The 26,354-nt window shown below is 37.0% G+C and overlaps 1 protein-coding gene across 7 annotated transcripts in view; it reads left to right on the top strand.

Moving 5' to 3' along the window:
* Positions 1-26,354, top strand: part of CCDC160 (coiled-coil domain containing 160) — a 109,130-nt gene that overhangs the window by 60,006 nt on the left and 22,770 nt on the right. For all 7 annotated transcript variants that reach the window (XR_008914429.1, XR_008914426.1, XR_008914428.1 and 4 more), the window contains one exon: positions 807-26,354. This exon is cut by the window's right edge and continues 22,770 nt beyond it. The gene's annotated coding sequence lies outside the window, so the exon portion shown is untranslated. The remainder of the gene's footprint in view (positions 1-806) is intronic.

The following is a 26,354-nucleotide window of genomic DNA, read 5'->3' as shown; positions in this document are numbered from 1 at the left end:
TACATATCACCTAGATAATAGGTTAAGACTTTGGGCCTTTCCATCTGTGCTGTTTTCCTCTTGTGGTGACCATCTCTCTGCATCAGTTCATATCAGACTTCCTATGCTTCCCTGCATCCTTCCAAGCATTCTTTCTGATATTGCAGGACTCAAATACTTACTCTGCATACTATGCTAAGTCACTCTCCATTTGATATATCTCTCCCCTTCTTCTGGATATCAGGTCCCTAGACCAAAATTGGATACCTTCCAGAATCCATATCCTCCTAAATCATGTCATGGAGATAAAGAAATCCCCAATGCCAATGGCCATGAGGCATGGCTACCTTATATTGAGCTAGGAAGGAATTTACAAGGAAACCGTAACTCTTTAGAACTAGCCAAACACTGAGTCACTCAATTTCTAGCACCCACAGGTCTCTGATAGCACAGGCCTGGGAACGTGTCCTATTTCCTGTTGCTAACTTTGTTTCTGTAGATCTCAAAATGAAACAATAAATACAGGCCCTTTGAAAAACCCACCTACACACAAATGACAACTTAGGCAGTATTCCATACCCAAAGTCCTAGTGCTCTATATGATAGATGAGAAGTGGGTGCATTTTCTTAAATTTCCTCCAGGACCAAAATGCTTGGGGACATCATAACTGCAATGCATGCACTTTACTTTTTGGTATATTTCCTTGATATTTTTGGAGGCACGGTATACACTGCTTTCTTCTCTTGCTGACTATCCCTCTGCATCAATTTATAGCAGACTTCCATGCCTCCCTCCATTCTTCCCAGCATCCTTTCTTATATTGCAGGAATCATGGGCTTCATTCACGTACCACAGTATGTTGAGTCACTTCCTAGTCGACGTGCCTCTTCTCTGCTTCTGGACACCAGACCTTTGGAATAAAACTGGATTCCAGAGTCCATGTCCCATAAACATCTACATGGAAATCATTTATTCCCAAATGGAAGTGGCCATAAGGCACTGCCATCCTGGCTGAAGGTGGGAAGGGGATTTCAGCAAGGAAGCCTCACCTCTCTAGAATCATCTAAGCTTTGATGTAGGTGCTTTCTAGCACACTCATTTTATGAACAGTATATGACTGAGAACTTGTCATTTTCCCTTATGCTAACCATGCTTCTTTCTACCAGAATGTCAAAAATATTGAAAATATCTTCTATTTAACCTCACTTTCATTTCAAAAAATATCTGTTCCTATTCCATAACAAGATAGTAAGTGCTTGAATTAAGGAAATAACAAAACTCAACCACACATATACTGGGTCTGAGTTCACCTTCCCAAGTTCTGCTGCTCTAGGACCAAAAGAACAGGTGCATTTTCACAATTCTCTTCTGGGATCAATACCCTTAGCCATCATAATTGCAGTGCATGCACTTTCAATTTATGGTATTTCCACTCTGGCTTACACTCCTGACCTTCCAGATTCTCTCTGTCATGCCAAAGCAACCTTATCACCCTAGAAGTTCACTCCACCTCAGAGCTCTTCACATCAGAAGGAAATTCCACTGCAGAGGTCTTTCTCTGATTGACTGGTTCCTGCCAGAACCTCCATTTTGAAGAAAGTGGCCAGGCCAGTCAGGTCTTCATTACTCCCTAGGCTCCATTCCTGACTCCCTAGACTTTCTACCATGCCACAACAAACTCATCAACCTGGAAGTTCAGTCTGTCCTGACCTTGAACTGAAAATAGATCCCACTACTGGGCTCTTCCTCTGATTGGTTGGTTCCTGCTGGAACCTCTATTTTGAAGAAAGTGGCCAAGGCAGCCATGTTTTCATTCATCTCTCGGCTTTGCTCCTGACTCGAGACTTTCCACCATGTCATAAACATCTTGTCAACCTCGAAGTTCAGTCTGTCCTGACCTTGAACTGCAAGTAGATTTTATCCCATTGCCAGGCTCTTCCTCCAATTGGTTGGTTTTTTGCCAGAACCTCCACTTTGAAGAAAATATCTAGTCTATTCTCTTCGTTCCTCTCTAAACTTTGCTCCTGACACTAGATTTTCCACCATGCCATACAAGCCTTGTCAACCTGGAAGTTCAGTCTTTCCTGACCTTGAACTAGAAGAAGATTTGATCTCATTGCCGGGCTCTACCTGTAATTGGTTGGTTTCTGCTAGAACCACCATTTTGAAGAAAATGACCAGACCAGGCATGTCTTCACTCATCTCTCAGCTTTGCTCCTGACACTAGATTTTCCACCATGCCATGGAAGTCTTATCAACTTGGAAGTTCAATCTATCCTGACCTTAAATTGGAAGCAGATTTTATTCCACTGCTGGGATCCTCCTCTGATTGGTTGGTTTCTGCTAGAACTGCCATTTTGAAGAAAGTATCCAGACCAGCCATGTCTTCATTCATCTCTCTAAACTTTGCTCCTGACACTAGATTTTCCACCATGTCATAGAAGCCTTATCAACCTGGAAGTGCAGTCTGTCCTGATCTTAAACTGGAAGCAGATTTGATCCCATTGCTGGGCTCTTCCTTTGATTGGTTGGTTTCTGCTAGAACCACCATTTTGAAGAAAATGACCAGACTAGCCATGTCTTCCCTCATCTCTCAGCTTTGTTCCTGACTCTAGATTTTCTAACATGTCATGGAAGCCCTGTCAACCTGGAAGTTCAGTCTGTCCTGATCTTGAACTGGAAGTAGATTCAATCCCACCGTTTGGCTGCTGCTCTGATTGGTTGGTTTCTGCTAGAACTGCCATTTTGAAGAAAGTATCCAGACCAGCCATGTCTTCATTCATCTCTCAGCTTTGTTCCTGACACTAGATTTTCCAGCATGCCATACAAGCCTTGTCAACCTGGAAGTTCAGTCTGTCCTGATCTTGAACTGGAAGCAGATTCGATCCCATTGCTGGGCTCTTCCTCTGATTGGTTGGTTTCTGCTAGAACAGCCCTTTTGAAGAAAGTTTCCAGGCCAGTCATGTCTTCATTCATCTCTCAGATTTGCTCCTGAATCTCTAAACTTTCTGCCATGCTACAGAAGTTTCATCAACCTGGAAGTTCAGCCAGTCCCTGCCTTGAACTGAAAATTGATCCCACTGCTGGGCTCGTCCTTTGATTGATTGATTCCCACCAGAAAATCCATTTTGAAGGAAGTGAACAGGCCAGCCATGTCTTTATTCCTCTTTGGGCTCTGCTTCTGATTCTCTAGACTTTCCACCATGCTGCAGTAGCTTCATAGACCTGGAAGTTCAGTATGTCCTGACCTTGAACTGGAAGTAGATCTGACCCCAGTGCTGGGCTCTTTCTCTGATTCATTGGTTGGTTCCTGACATAATCACATCTTGAAGAAATGTCTTCATTTCTCCTTGGGCTCTACTTCTCCCTCTCTGAACTTTTCTCACCATGGCACAACCTGAGAATTTACTCTACCCCTAATTCTGTCACGCTGGAAATATACTTCACTCGCAGAGACCTTTCCTCTGATTGATTTCTTTCTTCCAGAACCACCATTTTAAGGACAGCGCTCAGATCAGCAATGTCTTCATTCCTCTCTGAGCTCCCCTCCTGACTCTCTAGACTTTCTACAGCATGCTAGAAGAACTTCTTCACTCTGGAAGTTCAGTCTGCACTGGCCTCTCACTGGACATATACTCTTCCCTTTGGACCCTTCCTCTATTTGGTCAGTTCCTACAAGAACCTTCATTTTAAGAAATGGCAGGCCAAGAACAGCCATGTCTTCATTCTTCTCTGGGGCCCACTCCTGACCTTATAGACTTTCTTCACCATGCCACATCGGCCTTCTCACTCTGGGATTTCACTTTGTCCTACAGCCTCATCACCCTGGAAGTTCACTCCTCACCTGATCTCACACTGGAAGTACCCTTTCTCTGATTGGTTGGCTCCTCTTGGAATCTCTACTCTCTAGGTTTCACTCCTGACTCTTCAGACTTTCTTCACTATGCCATAGCAGAGGTTCACGTTTCCACTAGCTTCTCACCCTAGGAATATACTCCACTCTTGGAGGCCCTTTCTTTGATGGGTCAATTCCTGTCACAACCTTCATTTTAAGTAAATATCAGCTATGACTTCATTCTTTTTTTGAGTTCTAATCCTAAGTCTTGAGATTTTTTCTGCCATGCTACAGCAACCTTCTTGTCCTGGAGGTTCATTCTGCCCCTATATCTATCTCACCCTGGAAATTCACTCCATCCACTAGACCTAGCCTAACTCTCACTCAATAGATTTCTAATACCCTCATTTGGCCACCTATATAGGACCAATGACTTGCCATTTTCCCTAATACTGACCCTGCTTTAAACATAATATCAAAAGCATTTCCACTGTTTTTTTCCTTTAATATGACTATAATTTCCAACTGTATCCCTCCCTATCCTTTATATAGATAGACCGTATGTCATTGAATGAAACAAAAGCAGAAAAGATATTTCAGAAAAGTGATCCAACTATAATCTTTTTCTGATTGTTTAGGCAATATTTCACAACAGAAGTCTTGGTAATTTGTACTATCCTCCAGGACCAAGATGATTGGTTATCAAAATTACAATGTATGCATTTTTACTTTGTTATGCTTTCTCTCAATATTTTTCAAGTTCTAGCATATATTATTATCCTTTCTTGAAGTCCATCCCTCTGCATTAGTTCATATCAGTCTTCCCATGCCTCCCTCTGTGTCCTTCCTACTTCTGCTTTTATACATTGCAGGAATGATGAGCTTCATTCCCCCAAAAATAGCATGTTGAAATTTTCCCCAATCAATATGCCTCTGTGCTATGTCTAAGCATCACTCCCCTGGACTAAAACTAGACACCCTCCAGACACAATGTGACTCCATTTTCTATGAAGAGATAAGGAATTTTCCCACTGAAAATTGACCAGAGGCAGAGCTGCCATGGCTGGAGCTGGGAAGGGAAACTGAAAAGAAAGCTTCATATCCTAAATTAGACAACCTTTAATCTGGTTGTTTTCAAGCACTCACATAAGGCCAGGAGCATATGACAGATGGCCTGTCATTTTCCCTACTGTGGCCCTGCTAAATGATATCATAATATCAAAACATTTCTAATATTTTTTCTTTTGAGATTACCTTAATTTCCAAATATATCCCTTCTGCTCTTGTCCAAAGATAGCCACAATTTATATCAAAGATTGAAATAAGAAAAGCAGGAGGAGCATTCTGAAATAAAACTAACCTATACATGAGAAGAGTCTCAGAATTTTGGCTCTATTCCATTCCAAAAGCCTTGGACCTCTGTAACTAAACAACGCAAGTGTATTCAAATTCTGACCCAGCCAGGTTCTAGCACCCAAAGTTGACCAACAGCGTAAAGCCAAGGATGTGTCATTTTCCATAATGATGACCATGCATCTTTATAAGATAATCTTGACATGCTTCTAATTTCTGTTGTTTTGATATAATTTTCATTACCAAATAGACCTCTCCTGATCCCCTCACTAGATGGAGAGCTAGAACTTGTATCAAAGAAGGAAAAAAGTGATTCATAAAAAGCACACAAATCATTTTCCAAAAACTATGAGTGACAGTTTAGGCCAGAGGTGTCAGATGGGCAGTCTTTCGGCCGTTTGTGGCCCACAACACTCCTAAATGTAGTTCAAACTATCTCAAAATGTAATTGGGATATAGTTAACAAAATAAATAAAAATACAATAAAATAGGTAATATTACATTTTAAAAGTAGGTCAATATATCATCTTCAGGGATGCTTATGAATAGTTTAGTGGTCCCCATTTCCATTTGAGTTTGACATCAATGGTTAGATATGTTCCACACCTAATATTGTCGAGCTCTATAGACAACCCAAAGCAGGGACATTTTATACATTAATTATACTGCTTTGTTTTGCCAAAATTCCAAAAATATGTTTAATGTCCTTTTACATCACTCAGTTCTATACATTTCCTTTTCCAATCCACATGCACAAAGCCATGCATTATGTCAAGGAATGAAAAAATGCAGACAGAAAAGCAATTCATCACAACTTGATCACAAATAAGCTCTGTTTGAACATTTAGGAAATATTCTACAGCAAACCAAAGATGGATCCTTCTTTCTGCTTTCATCTTGAAATAAGAATTTTGATCATTATTTTTTTATTCCATTTAGTTTTACTTTTAAGTGCTTCCCTTTGATTTTTGAAGTCATTAAATACACAGTTTGCCTTTCTTGTTGATTATTTCTCTGTCCTAATTAATTTCAATCCATTTCCCCCAATAATCCTTCCTTACATTGCAGGAGTTATGTGTTGCTTTGTGTATCACAGTATGTTAAATTCCCCCCAACCAATATGCCTTCTCCTTGCTCTTTGACAGTTGTCCCCTGGATGAAACTATCATGTGTAGTGAATATAGGTCTTATGTGGAGATAAAGGCAGGTCCTAAATAGAAGTAGGAAGAGGAATTCAGGCAAAAAATAACCCTTCTCAAACATTTTCTACATTTGGAACAAGCTCTATTCTAGCAAACACAGTTGGCCAATAACAACAACAGGGACAGGTGGTTTGTTCAGGATTTGGCTTAGGGATGGCCTTTTCTTAACTTTCATTTTGTTTCCCATTTCTAATATATTTTATGTTAATTGTACCAACATGTGCAAATAACTCCATTCATCTTTCCCTAGCCAGAGATTCAGATGTGGTATCCAAGAATGAGAAAGGAATTACATTGTTAACCCATTAATCTGGTGTATGTAAGCCAATTTAAATTTTCATTCATATTTCACGCACAGTTTCCCAGAACTCAAAAGATAATGAAAGGTGGTCCACCAATGACCCAGTTTTGTTAGACTAGAAAGTCAATCAATCATACTACCAACATCCATTGATTTGAAAGCACATTCAATTAGAAACATATCTTCTAAAATCTTGTAATTTGAGATGAAAATTTTTGATCCAAGTGAAACTAGAAATGCAAAAATAGAAAAAAAGCCTTAAACCAAACTCTACCTCCCCATAGTTTTCTGAGTATTTTGGCATTATTCAGTAAAAAAAATTCTCCACCATTGGATACCCTACCAAAGAAGTTGAATTCTACTAACTACTATAATCCAGAATAAAATTCTTGATTATTATTATTCAGATTAAATTAATTAAAATTTTTGATTATTGCTCTAAATAAAATAATCTTATGGTATTTATTTTCAACTCTCCATTCTTTTTCACCAATTATAAATTAACCACATACAGTATTTTACTTTTTTCAATATTTTACTCTTTTACTTAAAATTGCTGTATATCATTTTTTTAAGTATTATAATTCTTTTCTTTATCCTTCTCACCGAGCTTTCTGATATTTCATTGGCTATGAGTTGCACTGATGTACCACATTATCAGGAATCTCTCTCAAATCTAAGAACTTTCAAAACTGTTCCCAAAATGGTTTCAAGAAATCAACAACTTGATTTCAGTCATCCAATATCTCTAATCATCCTTAGAAGTCTATTCTTTTATGTAGGAGAAGTAATGCATTTAATAACTTGACCAGTGGATGCTGAAGCACCATTAAAAAGAAAATCATTTTATCTACTTCTTCTGCAACGAATTCATGCATAATATCAGACAAACTAAAAGTCTCAGTGACCCAGCCCATACATGGTGGTCAAAGATTCCATAGCATGTATAGCTGTGAGTCCAGGTAGCTGACTAGGAATTGGAGAGTAATTCATGCAAAGAGCCTCAGTTTTCAAAAATTCCTTCCCTTCTGAAAAGTCTGTATTCTAGAACACAGAATAACTGCAATAGACAAGTGATTTTGCTTAGGGATGACCCTACCCTTTCTTAACTTTATTTGCTCCCTAATTCTAATGTATTTTATGTGAATTTTGCCGTCATTTGTATATCTCTTCATCTTTGCCTATCCAGAGGGCTGAATAAGGTGTCCAAGAATGAAAAACAAATCATGAAATATTATTCCAGAAAATCAGATACATATAATACGAGACTGATATTTTCATTCTTACTGAATATACAATGTTTGGGGGCTGAAGAGACAATGAAAGAAGGGGGTATTTTATCCAATAATGAACCTCTTTCATTTTAGAGAATGGCAACTAAACTATCAAAATCCAGTCATTGAAAACATATTCAATTAGAAACACATCTTTTGCCATCTTGTAATCTATGACCAGAATTTTGGATTAAAATGAAATTAAAATGCCTACCTCCTCTCCCCCAAAATCATTCAGACAATCTCACCCTCAGCATAACTTTAGATGAGCTTTTTGCAGTTATTCATCAGCTAATATCCAGAATTCTATAAATTAGCAAAGTATTAACATTCATTTATTGCATATGATCCTTGTGTAGCATGTTTATGGCAATAAATTCTAGCATGGTTTTATTGTTTAAATGACATATTAATTTTATAAAAAGTTTTTTTTTCCTTTAAGAACATTTGCATCCATTTTTTTCAGCCTGTTTATTCCTCTCCATCACACTTACTAAACTGATATTTCTTTGGTTACTAGTTATATTTCCATGTCAAACTATCAAGAGTGATCCTCAAATCCAAGTGTTTCCAACACTACTTTTCCAAAATGGGTTCAAGAAATCTATAAGCTGATTTTAGTCTTTTCAGGCCCATCTCTATCCTTCCAAAGCATATTCTCTTATAATAGAGAAGTATAATAACATACCATAAAATACTAAGTGACTCTCAAGTCCTCAATCTGATTTCCCTGCTCTGTTGCTACTCTGGATTCATAGAAAATCTTTGGCACAATACAATGTGTCAGTTAATACAGGCAATATAGAGAAATAAATGACACCTCGCTACCCAGAGCTGTGAGGCCAGGAAGTTTTGGATGGAATTAGGATGAGGAATTCAGGGAAAAACTTTCAGTTCTCCCAAACTACCCACATTTAGAACAAATTCATTCTACCAAACACAATTGGGTAATAATTTCACACTGGGATCATTTCATTTAGACTAGAATTTACCCAGTCTTGCCTTCCTATTTCGTGCACATTTTCCATTAATTGTAATTTGGTATTCCTTTGCAAATATCTCTATTTATCTTTCCTTACTCAGAGGGTCAGATATGGTATCTAAGAATGAAAAATATATTATGGAATATTGTTATGAAAAGTCAGCCATATATAATCTGTAACTGACATTTTTACTCTTACTACATATGCAAAGTTCCAGAGCTGAATAAACAATGAAAGGTAGGGCACTTTATCCACTAATACAATTCTTTTATTCTTAGCGAATGCCCACTTAGCTATCAATATACAATAATTCAAAAACATATTTAATTCCAAATATCTCCTTTGATATCTTGTACTCGGAGACCAAAATTTCAGATAAAAAGTCAAATGTAAATGCTTTCTCACAAAGCCTTTGGACCATCTTAACCTCAAGAAAAATCTAGTTGAGGCTTTTGGCACTATTCAACAAAAAACATCCTAGAAATCTATAAACTAACAAAGCAGATAGGTGAATTTGGCCTATGTACTCATGCCTGAGATTACGTTCTTTTATGGCAAGGGATTTGACCTGTCCATTTTATAGTTCATCAGTTATGTGTTAATTTAATAATGTTTTCCTCTTTTTGTAAACATTCCTTTATATTAATTTATTTCAGTCTATGATTTCCTCTGTCATTCCCAATATGCACGCTAATATTCATTCATTATTGGTTACAAATTCATACAACAGAACACATGTGATACCCAGTGGAATTGCGCGTGGGCTATGGGAGAGGTGGTGGGACGGAGGGAAGGGAAGAAAAGAAAATGATCTTTGTTTCCAATGAATAATGTTTGGAAATGACCAAATAAAAATTAAAAAAAAAGTGGAGCAAAAAAAATCATACAACACTATCAGGAGAAAACTTGAAATGCAAGTGCTTTCAACATACACATACTTTTTACAAAACAAAGTAAAGAAAACCATAATTTGATTTTAATCTTCAAAGGCCTCTTTCCATCTTTGAAAGGATTCTCTCCAATACTAGAAAAAAGATGAGTTTAATATCCTACTTTAGAAGGATGAAGCACTCTCAAATCCAAGAGCTTCCTGACTCTTTTGCCACCCTGGGCTCAGACAAAAGTTTATGTATACTATCATGATCCTGGGTGCATAAGCCATACATGGAGGTAAAAGGTTATCCATTACATTGAACCGAGAGACCCCGCAGCAATTCATGTAAAGAATTTCAGTTCGCCATTACTACCTACATTGGAAACACTTTCTAGCAAAAACCCAACTGGCCAATAGCTGGACTTGGAGGACATTTCATTTTGCCTAGAGCTGACCCATTCCTTATTTCCTTTTTCCTCTACATTTTTCACCTATTCATTCAATTTTTGCCTATCCAAAGACCCAGGCACAATATTTGAAACTGGAAAAGCACTTTATTAAATGCTGATAAAGAATGCTGGGATGCTTCCAGTTCCACTCACATTCCATAGGCAATGTTGTAGAGCTGAATAGTTAACAAGAAATATGTGATTTTTCCACTAATATCTGGAATATGAATATATATTCATTTGAAAGCAAATTTAATTCCAAGCATATCCCTTATCATCTTGAAATCTGGAACCAAAATGTCAAATCACAATGAAACATCATAGGCAATAAATAACTAAATAAATTAAGAAATTAAATAAGCCAATAACCTATCTTACCTTCACTACAGTTTTGGTTGATGGTTTGATCAGGACCCAACAAGCAAAGAAATAACACTTTGAGACCTAAGAAATCTTGTACTTTCCCTCAAAAAACTCCCCTCAAGGTAAACAAACTTACTCAGCATAACTTTAAGGCATTCAAATTTCATTTTTCTTTTAAAAATATAATTTTTATTTAATTTGGCACAATATATTCCTTAATTTCTGAATAATCTTTTAATTTAATTTGTTTAGTCGTCTAATGGCCTGAGTCTTCCTCCTCAGTATGCTTTCTGATACTTCACTGTTTAATGTTTGCCTTGAGATACCCCACTATAAAGAAGAACCCACAAATTCAAGTGTTTCAAACACTAATTTCTCCAACTTAGCTTTAACAAATGTATAAATAGATTCCAGTCTCCAAAGGTATCTTGCCATCCTTCAAAGCATACTCTGTCACATAGGACAAGCAAGGTATTTGATGCGGTACCACAGTGCTCTAAGCCACTCTCAAATCCAAGAGCTTCCATCCTTGGTTGCTGTACTGGGCTTATGTAATACTGACGGTACAGCAATGGGTCCCAGTGACCACAGGCCATACACATATGGAGGCAAATGGTTCCTCATTATGGAGGGTTGGGAGGCCAGGCAGCCCTGACTGGAAGTGTGAAGAGGAACGCAGGAAAAGAGTCACAGGTTTCCAAATCAACCTCCTGCAAGAAAAAATCCCAGCAAAACCAATTGGCCAGGAGCTCCACACTGGAGACACTGCATTTTGCCTACACGTGACCTATTTTGGATTTCTTTTTTCCTCCATTATTCCTCACTTATTTCATCTTCATCTGACCCATTTACATACATCTTCATTCATCATCTTTGTCCATTCAAAAGGCCAGCTATGATATCCAAGAATGAAAACGATTGTCCAGAAATACTGGTATGTATCAGTATTATCTGGGGATCACCATTTTCATTCTTTCTATGGAACCTCTATCACATTACTGAATAGACAATGAAAGATGGGCTAGTATATACACTAACGAACCTCATTCCTTTAGAGTGAATATCAGCCCAAGCACCAATGTCCAGTCATTTGAAAACGCAATCAAATCCAAACGTGTCCTCTGATATCTTGTAAACTGAGATTCAGATTTGGATGAACATGAAATGGAAACACCCCCACCACAAGCATTCAGACAACCTCACTCTCCTCATTGTTTCATCTAAGCTTCTTGAAAAATTTTCAACCATTCATGCTCTAGAACTCTTAAAAAATCAGGAAAGCAAGTGAATTTCATCTACTTTTATCCTTCTTGGATAACATGTTGCTTTAAATTCCATGTCTACATTTTTATTTATCAACTATATATTAATTTTACAAAACATTTTTATACATTTTTTAAAAACTGCTTCATATGAATTAATTTCTGACACTTCATTCTCAATATCATTCTCAGCTCTCATCTCAGTTCTCAATACTCAATCATTCTCAATATCTCATATAACATTTCATCTGTCATTGCTTGAAATTCCATACCCCACTTCCAGGATTCATCTTCAAATGCAAGTGCATCCAATACTCTTCCCCAAACAGCTGTAGGCAAAATCTATAAGTTGATTTCAGTCCTCCAAGGCCTATCCCCATCCCTCAAAGTATCCTCTCTTGTACTGGAGGATTGATGCCGTTTAATAACTTCCCTTTAGATACTGAAGCTCTCTCAAATCCAAGAGCTTCCTGCCTCTTTTGCCACCCTGGACTCAAGCAAAATCTTCCACACACCATTATGTTCTAGTATTCACAAGTCACATATGGAGGTAAAAGATTCTCCATCACATAGAGTTGAGAGTCCCAGCAGCCCCGGTGAGAAACGGGAAGAATTCACGTAAACAATTTCAGTTCACCATTCTACCTCCAGAGAGAATAAATTCTTTCAAGAAAACTCAAGTTACCAAGAGTTGCCCACTGAGGATATTCATTTTGTCTAAAGATGAGCCATTCCTGAATTTCTTTTTCCTCTACATTTCTCACCTAGTTGATTGTAATTTGGCCTTCCTTTTAAAATATTCCCCTCATTTTTGCTTATCCAGAAAGCTAGACATGATATCGGATAAGGATATTATTAAGGAAGACAGATTTCATGTAAGCTAACTGCCAGTTTCTTCCCTAACCCATAGGCAATGCCCCAGACCTGAATAGCCAAGAAAAAGAGTGACATTTAGTTCACTAATGACTCCTGTTCTTAACACTGAGTTGAATTTTATAAAATTTGAGTAATATTATTTACTTATTTGAAATCATATTCTAGTTCCAAACATTATCTTCATTATCTTATAATTTGAGACCAAAGGAAGTCTAAATGAAACTTTGTATGTAACAAATAAATAAGCAAATTAAAAAGGTGGGGGAAAGCCATTTTCCTATCCTGTCTTCTCCACTATTTTCTGATAATCTGATCTTGATTCAACAACAAAGAAATAACACTTTATAAACCAAGAAAGTTTGTACATTCCTTCCCCAAATTCTCTTCAAGGTTAATAGACTTACTCAGCATAATTTTATGTCATTATCATTCTTTGTTTTAAGATACAAAAATGCCATTTTATTTTACATAATCCTTCTCAATTTATGAAAAATCTTTTCATTCAATTTCTTCAGTCCTCTGATTCCTCTCTTCTTCCTCTGTAATCTTTCTGCAACTTCATCAGTGTTTGCCTTGAGATACAATACTGTCAAGAGTCACTCTCAAATCATATGCTCCAGCATTCATTTTTGCATTGAATAGAGTTCAAGAAATGTGTAAGTTGATCTGAGGATTTCAAGATGTCTTGCTGTACTTATGTAGGACAAGCAAGGTATTTGATGCGGTACCACAGTGCTCTAAGCCACTCTCAAATCCAAGAGCTTCCATCCTTGGTTGCTGTACTGGGCTTATGTAATACTGACGGTACAGCAATGGGTCCCAGTGACCACAGGCCATACACATATGGAGGCAAATGGTTCCTCATTATGGAGGGTTGGGAGGCCAGGCAGCCCTGACTGGAAGTGTGAAGAGGAACGCAGGAAAAGAGTCACAGGTTTCCAAATCAACCTCCTGCAAGAAAAAATCCCAGCAAAACCAATTGGCCAGGAGCTCCACACTGGAGACACTGCATTTTGCCTACACGTGACCTATTTTGGATTTCTTTTTTCCTCCATTATTCCTCACTTATTTCATCTTCATCTGACCCATTTACATACATCTTCATTCATCATCTTTGTCCATTCAAAAGGCCAGCTATGATATCCAAGAATGAAAACGATTGTCCAGAAATACTGGTATGTATCAGTATTATCTGGGGATCACCATTTTCATTCTTTCTATGGAACCTCTATCACATTACTGAATAGACAATGAAAGATGGGCTAGTATATACACTAACGAACCTCATTCCTTTAGAGTGAATATCAGCCCAAGCACCAATGTCCAGTCATTTGAAAACGCAATCAAATCCAAACGTGTCCTCTGATATCTTGTAAACTGAGATTCAGATTTGGATGAACATGAAATGGAAACACCCCCACCACAAGCATTCAGACAACCTCACTCTCCTCATTGTTTCATCTAAGCTTCTTGAAAAATTTTCAACCATTCATGCTCTAGAACTCTTAAAAAATCAGGAAAGCAAGTGAATTTCATCTACTTTTATCCTTCTTGGATAACATGTTGCTTTAAATTCCATGTCTACATTTTTATTTATCAACTATATATTAATTTTACAAAACATTTTTATACATTTTTTAAAAACTGCTTCATATGAATTAATTTCTGACACTTCATTCTCAATATCATTCTCAGCTCTCATCTCAGTTCTCAATACTCAATCATTCTCAATATCTCATATAACATTTCATCTGTCATTGCTTGAAATTCCATACCCCACTTCCAGGATTCATCTTCAAATGCAAGTGCATCCAATACTCTTCCCCAAACAGCTGTAGGCAAAATCTATAAGTTGATTTCAGTCCTCCAAGGCCTATCCCCATCCCTCAAAGTATCCTCTCTTGTACTGGAGGATTGATGCCGTTTAATAACTTCCCTTTAGATACTGAAGCTCTCTCAAATCCAAGAGCTTCCTGCCTCTTTTGCCACCTAGTTGATTGTAATTTGGCTTTCCTTTTAAAATATTCCCCTCATTTTTGCTTATCCAGAAAGCTAGACATGATATCTGATAAGGATATTATTAAGGAAGACAGATTTCATGTAAGCTAACTGCCAGTTTCTTCCCTAACCCATAGGCAATGTCCCAGACCTGAATAGCCAAGAAAAAGAGTGACATTTAGTTCACTAATGATGCCCTTTCTTAATAATAAAACCCAAAGTAGACCACAAATATCCATTTATTTGAAATCAAATTACATTCCAAATATATCCTTTGCCATATTTAAATCTGAGTCCAAAATGTGAAATATAAGTGAAATTTCATTGTCAATAAATGAACAAATGAGCAAAGAAAGAAAAAAGCCATTGGCCTATCCTGTCTCCCTCACTATTTTAGCTGATGATTTGGTCATGATCCAACAGTCAAAGAAATACCACTTTATAACCTAAGAAAGCTTCCTTTCCATTCCTTCACAAAGCTCTCCTCAAGGTGAAGAAACTTACTCAGCATAATTACACTGAAATTCCTTTCTTTGTTTTAAAATAGATTTATCAATTGATTTTTTTGTCAACTGATTTTACATAATCTTTCCCTCAATTTCTGTTTTCTTTAATATCAGTTTATTTTAGTCCTTATACTGGAGACATTGAATTTCGTCTGCAGATGACCCATTTTGCATTTCTTATTTGCTCTATGTTTCTCACTTATTTAATTTTAATTTGGCCCTCATTTTCATGAATCTTTGCTAATGTAAAAAAATAGATATGGTATCCAAGAATGAAAAAGAATTTCTAGAAATACTTTTTGAGAAAATGTGGCATGTATCATCTTCTAGGACAGATATTTCCATTACTATGGATGCTGGGTCCCACAGCTGAAGAGACAATGAAAGACTGTACTAGTGAGCCTCTTTCTTTCATAGAGGATGTCATCAAAAATACCAATATCAAGTCATTTGAAAATGCCTTTGATTCCAACAATATCCATGGATATCTTGAAATATGAAACGCAAGTGTGGATGAAAATGAAATGAAAATAAATGCTTCCCTACAAAAATATTCAGACAATCTCATTCTACTCACAGTTTGAGCTGAGATTTTATCAATTTTACAGCTTCTTAGGTCCCAGAACTCTAAAAACTGGGAAATCAGGTGAATTCCATCTACTTTAACATTTCTTGGATAACATCCTTGTTGAGTATATTATTTTATGTTTTAAATCATACATTAATTTTATAAAGCATTTTCTTCCTTTTAAAAAATATTGCTTCATAGAAATGTATTTGTGCTTCTCCGTGCCTCTCCATCATTCTCAACATCTGATATTTCATTCACTGAAATTTCATACCATACTCTTAGGATTCACCTTTAAATGCAAGTGCTTCTAAAAATCTTTTTTTCCAAAACAGCTTTAGGCAATCCACAAGTTGATGAGGCCTCCTCCATCCTTAAAAAGATTTTCTCTAATTCTAGAAAAGTGAGGTGTTTAATTTCAAACCATAGGATTTTGAGGCACTCTCAAATAGAAGAGGTTCCTAACTCCTTCTCCACCAAATCTTAGGCACACTACCAAGTCCCAGGGTACACAAGCCATGTATATAAATAAAAGATTTTCCATTATATAGAGCTGGGAGGCCACAAAGCCCTAGGTAGGATTGGGAAAATGAATTCATGTAATGAATTTCTGTTCCCTATTATTATCTACATTCAGAACAAAGTCTTTCTTGCAAATGCAAATGTCTAAGAACTGCACACTGGGGATATTTTATTTTGCCTACAGATGACCCTTTCTTGATTTCCTTTTTCCTCCATGTTTCTCACCTATTTGATTTGAATTTGGCCTTCTTGTTCAAATATCTCCTTCCTTTTTTGCCTATCCAGAGAGCCAGGAATGATTTCTAAAAATGAAAAAGCATTTTATTAAATGTGTATAAGGAAATTTATTAACATGTTCTGTGACACGGCCAGTTGCATTAATATTCCATAGGCCATGTCCCAGAGCTGAATAGCCAATAAAAATATGGCCTTTAGTCATCCAATGATGCCCTTTCTTAATAATAGAATGTAAGCCAAACAATGAATATCCATTTATTTGAAATAAAATTGAAATTCTACACATTCCTTTGCCATCTTGTAATTGGAGACAAAAAGAAGTCTAAATGAAACTTTATATGTTAAGTAAATAAATAAGCAAAGAAAAGGAGTGGAGAGCCTTTAGCCTATCTTCCCTTTCCCGCTATTTTGTCTGATATTTGATCATGGTCCAACAACCAAAGAAATAACATTTTATAAACCAAGAAAGTACTTTCCTTCACAAAACTCTAAAAGTTAAAACACATCATTTTATGTCATTAACATTCTTTGTTTTAAGATACAAATGCCATTTTATTTTACATAATCCTTCTCAATTTATGAAAAATCTTTTCATTCAATTTCTTCAGTCCTCTGATTCCTCTCTTCTTCCTCTGTAATCTTTCTGGAACTTCATCAATGTTTGCCTTGAGATACCATACTGTCAAGAGTCACTCTCAAATCATATGCTCCAGCATTCATTTTTGCATTGAATAGAGTTCAAGAAATGTGTAAGTTGATCTGAGGATTTCAAGATGTCTTGCTGTACTTATAGGAAAAGCAAGGTATTTAATGCGGTACCACAGTGCTCTAAGCCACTCTCAAATCCAAGAGCTTCCATCCTTGGTTGCTGTACTGGGCTTATGTAATATTGATGGCACAGCAATGGGTTCCAGTGACCACAGGCCATACATATATGGAGGGAAATGGTTCCTCATTATGGAGGGTTGGGAGGAAGAGTCTGAGTAATTCACGTATCTTCTATTTACCTAATTTGCTCCGCTGTAAAATGGGGATAATAGTACCACCTATTTTCCAGGGTTATTGTGAGGATCCAGTAAGGTAACATATACACAAAAAGCACAATGCCCAGCACATAGTGAGTACCATTTAAATGTCATCATTATTTTTTTCTGAGCATTCCTTGCTAAGCTTATCTCATTCGTCCCATGCTTCTCTCCATCCTTCACAGCATACTCTCCTATACTTCATGTGTGATGGGTTTCATCCAAATACTGATGCTTCCCCCTTCTTTCCCAATATTGTCTTTATGCTCCAAATTTTGACAAATTACAAGTGACAGTACTAACATGTGACAGTAGCTGATACATAGAGATAACAAATTCACCCTTGCAAATAGCCCAAAGTAAGCGCTCCACTGACTGGAGGTAGGGAGAAGAGTTCAGAAAAGTAGATTCCATTCTCGAAAACAACTTAAAATATGACCAACTGCCTTTCTAACATTTACTGTTAGGCAACAGTTGTTCAGTAGAGACGCCTTATTTTTCCTATAGATGATCCCATTTACTAATATCATAACATCTAAATAGTTGTAATCTTTTTAATTTTAATTTCCTTTTAATTTTCAAATTACTTTTAGCCACTTGTTTTACTAATTAGAAAGTCATCACTTGTACCAAAAAAAAATTTTAAAGCAGCTTAAAGATAATTCCAAAATTAGAAATCACCTATGCATAAGACTCTGAAAAATATAAAAAATATTCAGCATGCCAGAGCTATATAAACAACAAAAGCACTGACATTTTATCCACAGATAACTTTGTTTTGTGGGACCATATTATTTTTGTATTTTAATATTTCCTTAGAAAGAGTCCTGAGCTGAGGTTTAATGGTTAGGGCTGGGAAGACAAATTCATGAAATTAACCTCACTTCTTGATAACCAGCTAAACCAAGTTGTTTTCCTTCACACATGGCAAAGAACTGAGTCCTCTGGCTGTATCATCTTTCATAGAATGAGCATCATTCTTGAAAGAATATTTGATTGATATATTTGATTTTTGATACAATGATTTGATATTTGATTCTTGATATAATAATTAACTACATTTTCAAAAATAATAGTCTTCATTTCACTAGGTAGACAACAGACTTTATATCACGGAATGAAAAAAGAAATGCACTGAATGCACTTCAACAAATTCAACTAACATGAGCTCTGATAGATGGTTTCAGAATGATACCACACCCAGTGTTCCAGAGCGCTATTGACTACCAGCTAGGACGTGCTACCCACTGATGGTCTTGTTTCATTACAACAGGAGATCAACATTATTTCTAGCATCCATTTTTTGAAATCATTTTCATTTATACACATATCCTTCATCATCCAGTTCCCAGGATTCCACACCCAATGTCCCAGAGCTCTATAGACAAATCACAAACTTTTTCCCAAAACCTGACTGAATTTATTCCAGAATGCCAGAAATTCTACTAATATCCTTTGTTTCAGCATCACCTTCTGATGCAAACATATCCTACTCCATCCTTCACTAATCCCAGGACCAGAACTTCTATTCCTCCCTCCCCCCCCAAAAAAAACAACCAAAAAATGCAGTAAACTCACTTCTAAAAAATCATCTACACACAAGTGTGATGGACAGCTTCAGAAAGAGCCTACACCCAGTACTCCAGAGCTCTATAGACATGAGCATGCTACCCACTGATGGTCTTGTTTCATTACAACAGGAGATCAACATTATTTCTAGCATCTATTCTTTTGAAATCATTTTCATTTATACACATATCCTTCATCATCCAGTTCCTAGGATTCCACACCCAATGTCCCAGAGCTCTATAGACAAATCACAAACATTTTCCCAAAACCTGACTGAATTTATTCCAGAATGCCAGAAATTCTACTAATATCCTTTGTTTCAGCATCACCTTCTGATGCAAACATATCCTACTCCATCCTTCACTAATCCCAGGACCAGAACTTCTATTCCTCCCTCCCCCCCCCAAAAAAAACAACCAAAAAATGCAGTAAACTCACTTCCAAAAAATCATCTACACACAAGTGTGATGGACAGCTTCAGAAAGAGCCTACACCCAGTACTCCAGAGCTCTATAGACATGAGCATGCTACCCACTGATGACCTTGTTTTATTATAACAGGAGATCAACATTATTTCTAGAATCCATTCTTTTGAAATAATTTTCATTTATACACATATCCTTTATCATCCAGTTCCCAGGATTCCACACCCAATGTCCCAGAGCTCTATAGACAAATCACAAACATTTTCCCAAAACCTGACCAAATTTCTTTATTTCAGAATGCAGAAATTCTACGAATATCCTTTGTTTCAGCATCATCTTCTGATACAAACAAGTTCATCTCCATCCTTCACTAACCACAGGCCCAGAACTTGTATCAAAGAAACAAAAAAGAAATGCAAAAAACTCACTTCCAAAAAAATCATCTACACATGAGTGTGATGGACAGCTTCAGAAAGATGCCACACCCAGTATTCCAGAGCTCTATAAACAGCCAGATAGACATGTTACCCACTGATGGCCTTGTTTCATTATAACAGGAGTTCAACATTATTTCTAGCATCCATTCTTTTGAAATCATCTTCTGCATCATCCAGTTCCCAGGATTCCACACTCAATGACCCAGAGCTCTATAGACAAATCACATTTTCCCAAAACCTGATTGAATTTATTCCAGTATGCCAGAAATTCTACTAATATCCTTTGTTTCAGCATCATCTTCTGATACTAACATATCCTACTCCATCCTTCACTAATCACAGGACCAGAACTTGTATCAAAGAAACAAAACAGAAATGCAGTAAATTTATTTCCCAAAAGTCACCTATACATGAGTGTGATGGACAGCTTCAGAAAGATGCCACACCCAGTGATCCAGAGCTCTATAGACAGCCAGATAGGACATGCTACCCATTGATGGCCTTGTTTCATTATAACAGGTCAACATTATTTCTAGCATCTGTTCTTTTGAAATCATTTTCATTTACACATATATCCTTCATCATCCAGTTTCCAAGATTCCACACCCAATGTCCCAGAGCTCTATAGACAAGTCACAGACATTTTCCCAAAACCTGATCAAATTTCTCTATTCCAGAATGCAGAAATTCTACTAATATCCTTTGTTTCAGTATCATCTTCTGATACAAACATATCCCACTCCATCCTTCAGCAATCACAGGAACAGAACTTCTATTAAAAAAAAGAAATGCAGCAAACTCACTTGCAAAAAATCACCTACACATGAGTGTGATGGACAGCTTCAGAAAGAGGCTACACCCAGTATTCCAGAACTCACAGCTAGAGCATGCTACCCACTGATGGCCTTGCAACATTATTTCTAGAATCCATTCTTTTGAAATCATCTTTATTTACATATATATCCATCATCATCCAGTTCCCAGGATTCTACACCCAATGTCCCAGAGCTCTATAGAAAAATCACAGACATTTCCCCAAAACCTGACCAAATTTCTTTATTCCAGAAATTCTACTAATATTCTTTGTTTCAGCGTCATCTTCTGATTGTAAGACTAAAAATGAATACTCCAAATATTTAAATTTATAGGATTTAATAACAACAGGGTGAGAGAGAAAGGGATTCCTTCAGCCAAGTGAGCAGAGCAAAGAGCCAGAGCCCTAGAAGTCTGCCACGCTTGAGCCAAAGAAAAAAAGCCCCTGCAGCATGTGTTTCAGCAAATTTATAAACAAACCCATGCCAGGATGCAAACACAGGGATACCAGAAAAGGGAACCCCAGGAAGAATAAAGAATGCTGGGAAATGAAATCCCTACATATGATATAAACATATCCCACTCCATCCTTCACTAACCACAGGACCAGAATTTCTATCCAAAAAAAATGCAAAAAACTCACTTCCAAAAAATCATCTATACATGAGTGTGATGGACAGCTTCAGAAAGATGCCACACCCAGTGATCCAGAGCTCTATAGAAAACCAGTTATAACATGCTACCCACTGATGGCCTTGTTTCATTATAACAGGAGGTCAACATTATTTCTAGCATCTATTCTTTTGAAATCATTTTCATTTACACATATATCCTTCATCATCCAGTTCCCAGGATTCAACACCCAATGCCCCAGAGCTCTATAGACAAATCACAGACATCTTCCCAAAACCTGACTGAATTTATTCCAGAATGCCAGAAATTCTACTAATATCCTTTGTTTCAGCATCATCTTCTGATACGAACATATCCCACTCCATCCTTCACTAATCACAGGACCAGAACTTGTATCAAAGAAACAAAACAGAAATGCAGTAAATTTATTTCCCCAAAATCACCTACACATGAGTGTGATGGACAGCTTCAGAAAGATGCCACACCCAGTGATCCAGAGCTCTATAGACGGCCAGATAGGACATGCTACCCATTGATGGCCTTGTTTCATTATCACAGGAGGTCAACATTATTTCTAGCATCTATTCTTTTGAAATCATTTTCATTTATACACATATCCTTCATCATCCAGTTCCCAGGATTCCACACCCAATGTCCCAGAGCTCTATAGAGAAATCACAGACATTTTCCCCAAACCTCATTGAATTTATTCCAGAATGCCAGAAGTTTTAATAATATTCTTTGTTTCAGCATCATCTTCTGATGCAAAAATATCCCACTCCATCCTTCACTAATCACAGGACCAGAACTTCTATAAAAAAAGATGCAGTAAACTCACTTGCAAAAAATCACCTACACATGAGTGTGATGGACAGCTTCAGAAAGAGCCTACGCCTAGTACTCCAGAGCTCTATAGACAACCAGCTAGAGCATGCTACCCACTGATGGCCTTGTTTCATTATAACAGGAGATCAACATTATTTCTAGAATCCATTCTTTTGAAATCATTTTCATTTATACACATATCCTTCATCATCCAGTTCCCAGGATTCCACACCCCGTGTCCCAGAGCTCTATAGAAAAATCAGACATTTTCCCAAAACCTGACCAAATTTCTTTATTTCAGAATGCAGAAATTCTACTAATATCCTTTGTTTCAGTATCATCTTCTGATACGAACATATCCCACTCCATCCACAGGCCCAGAACTTATATCAGAGAAACAAAAAAAGAAATGCAAAAAACTCACTTCCAAAAAAATCACCTACTCATGAGTGTGATGGACAGCTTCAGAAAGAGACCACACCCAGTATTCCAGAGCTCTATAAACAGCCAGATAGACATGTTACCCATTGATGGTCTTGTTTTATTATAACAAAATGTTAACATTATTTCTAGCATCCATTCTTTTGACATCATCTTCATTTATACACATGTGCTTCATCATCCAGGACCCAGGATTCCACCTGGTATCCCAGAGCTCTTTAGACAAATCACATTTTTCCAAAACCTGACCAAATTTCTTTATTTCAGAATGCCAGAAATCTTGCTAATATCCTTTGTTTCAGCATCATCTTCTGATACAAACAAAACCATCTCCGTCCTTCACTAAACACAGGACCAGAACTTGTATCAAAGAAACAAAAAAAGAAATGCAGTAAACTCACTTCCAAAACATCACTAAAACATGAGTGAGGTAGACAGTTTCAGAAAGATACCACGCCCAGGGTAGGGAATATTGCTTATTGATGGCCTTGTTTCATTATAAGGAGAGGTCAACATTATTCTTCGCACTCATTCTTTTGAAATCATCTGCATTTCCACACACATCCTTCATCATCTAGTTCCCAGGATTCCATATCTAGTGTCCCAGAGCTCTATAGACAAATCACACATTTTTCCAAAACCTGACCAAATTTCTCTATTTCAGGATGCCAGAAACCTTACTAATTTCCTTTGTTTCAGCATCATCTTCTGATACAAACATATTCCACTCCATCCCTCACTAACCACAGGACAAGAACTTATATCAAAGAAACAAAAAAGAAACACAGTAAATTTACTTCCCCAAAAATCACCTAAACATGAATGTGATGGACAGCTTCCAAAAGATACCATTCCCAATGTCTCAGAGCTCTATTGACAACCAGCTAGAGCATGCTACCCGTTGGTGGCCTTGTTTCATTATAACAAGAGGTCAGCATTATTTCTCATTCATTCTTTTGACATCATTTTCATTGACACACATAACCTTCATCAAGTTCCCAGAGAGTCTACATTCCTATCAAAGAATGAATCGACAAGTAGAATAAAGACCCTTGAATGAAACACAACCTCATCAAAGCTTCAGCTTAACCTTTAGGCCATATTTCACAACTAATGTTCCACAGTGGTGTAGTGGACGCAAGTAATTGCATTGCTTCTCTCAGTTCTCTTCCAGGAAAGCATCCTTGCTCATTATAATTGAATTGTATTTTGTTTCACCTGTTACTTTTTTCCATTCATAGGTTCAAAGTCACTTTATACAACACTTTTTTCTCTTGCTTAGCATTTTCCAGCATTAACTAGTTTCAGTCTTCCTATTCCTCCCTCCATCTGGCCAAGCATTCTTTCTTATACTGCAGAAGTCCTGGGATTCCTTCTCATACAATCAGATGATGAGATGCCTTCAAATTCAAGAGCTTCCAATCTTCTTTTTCCAATACAGGCCTAAGGAGGAACCTTAGGCAGAATCTCAAGTCCCTGTGATCACAGCCCATATATCATCATGAATTCTCCTCTGAAAATGGCCCTGAGTCAAGGTCACCATGGCAGGAGCTGGGAAGAGAGCAGTTCATGAAAGCAGCCCCGCCTTTCTACAATAAGCCATAATGTAACCAACTCAGTTATTCAACAGCTATGAACATGGGACAAATAATTTTCCCCACAGATTACTTTTTTCTTTGATATCATAAGGTCCAAACATGCTTACTATATTTTGTCTGGATAACGCCTTCATTTCTAGGTACGTCTCTTCACTTCCTTTCGCTAGCTAAATAGCCCAAATCAAACAAAGAGAAAAGAAATTGGACTAAAACAAAATTGAAAAAAATCAACATAAGCAAAAGGTCTGTTTGAAATTCCACTTTCACTGTTACAGACCTTTACAGACAACCAAAGCATTGGCAATTTGCCCACTGGTAGCCCTGTTTCCTTCCACAACAATGACAAGTCTTCTCCTTGGCATTTTTTGACATCTGTATTAATAAACAAGTCCTTCATAAAACTGTTGTCAGGGAACCAATTTTTCTTTTTATCAAACAATGGAAGTAAAAATGCAAGTAAGACATGTCCACCAACATCTCCCTCATCAAAATTCCGACTGTGGGTTTAGGCATTGTTTCACAATCAGTGTTCCACAGAAGTGCATCCAACCAAAGTAATTGCATTGCTTCTTTTAATTCTCTGGGAAAGAATCCTCATTCATTATAACAGCTTTGCATTTCACTTCACTTATTAGGACTTGCCCTTCATATGCTTGAAGTCATTTCATGCATTGTTGTCTTCTGTTGCCCAGCATCATTCTGCATCACATTGTTTCAGCTTTCCCATGACTCTTTCCATGGTGCCAAGCATTCTTTGTTATAATGCAGAAGTCATGGGATTCCTTCCCATACCATCAGATGCCTTCAAATGCAAGTGCTTCCAGCCCTCTTTCTCCAAAGCAGGTTTGAGGACAAAACTTAGTCATATGCCCAAATTCCTTTCCTCAGAGTTCATAAATGGAGAACATGAATGCCTCATTGCAAATGGTCCTGAGTCTAGAGCTGGGAAGAGAATGAAAGTAACCCTGCTCCTTGATAAACTCTAATGACTAAACTCTACTTAATTTGTTTCTTAGCACGTACACTTGGCCAAGAGCTGAGGGCTATGGACCTTTCCCTTTCCATTTTGATGACCCTTATCCTTGATATTATAATGTCAGCCCATTTCTAACATACATTGGATATTTTCCTCTGCTTTTTCAAAATATCACTTTACTTCAAAATTCACCTAGAACCAGACTTGATATCACAGAATGAAAAAAATGTGTTGAATATCCTTGAAAAATATCAATTAACATGAGCTGTGGTTGAGAATTTCAGAAAAAATCCACACCCAGTGTCTCAGAGGTTTATAGATGAATACACTGGGGCCATTTTACCTATTGACAACCTTATATCTTTTTATCACGATACCAAAAATACCTCTAATATTCTTTTGACATCATTTTCATTTAAAAAAATATCCCTTCTCATCCTTCACTAACCAGAACTTGAATCAAAGAAACAAGAATGAAAAGTGTTTAATGGGCTTTTAAAAAATTACCTACAAATAAAGTGGGACCAACAGTTTCTTAAATATTTGACATCCAGTGTTCCTGACCTCTATGAGTAACCAAGAAGTGATTATTTTACCTACTGATGGCTCTGTTTAATTATAACAAAATGTCACCAATACTTCTCATCTACATGACATCACTTTCATTCACAAATATGTCCTTCTCCATCTCATCTCCTGGAAGGCAAGTTTCCTATCAAAGGATGAAACTACAATTTCACTAGACACTTCAGTGTGGTATACCCTCACCTAAATTTTCTCAGAGCAGTTAGGCAATATTTCACAACCAAGATCCCACAGCTCTATAACCAACCAAAGCAATTGCATTCCTGCTCTCATTTCGACTCCAGGAAAAAACATCTTGCTCATTAAAATTGAATAGCATTTTGTTATACCTATTAGTGTTTTTCCTTAATATTTTCAAGTCCCATTTTACTGATCATCCCTCTGAATCAGTTTGTTTCATTCTTCCCATGACTCACTCTATCTTTCCAAGAATTCTTTTTATTC

The sequence above is a fragment of the Monodelphis domestica genome, chromosome X (genome assembly GCF_027887165.1).
Source record: "Monodelphis domestica isolate mMonDom1 chromosome X, mMonDom1.pri, whole genome shotgun sequence".
Taxonomy (NCBI): domain Eukaryota; kingdom Metazoa; phylum Chordata; class Mammalia; order Didelphimorphia; family Didelphidae; genus Monodelphis; species Monodelphis domestica.
This window is presented reverse-complemented; position numbering and strand designations above follow the sequence as displayed.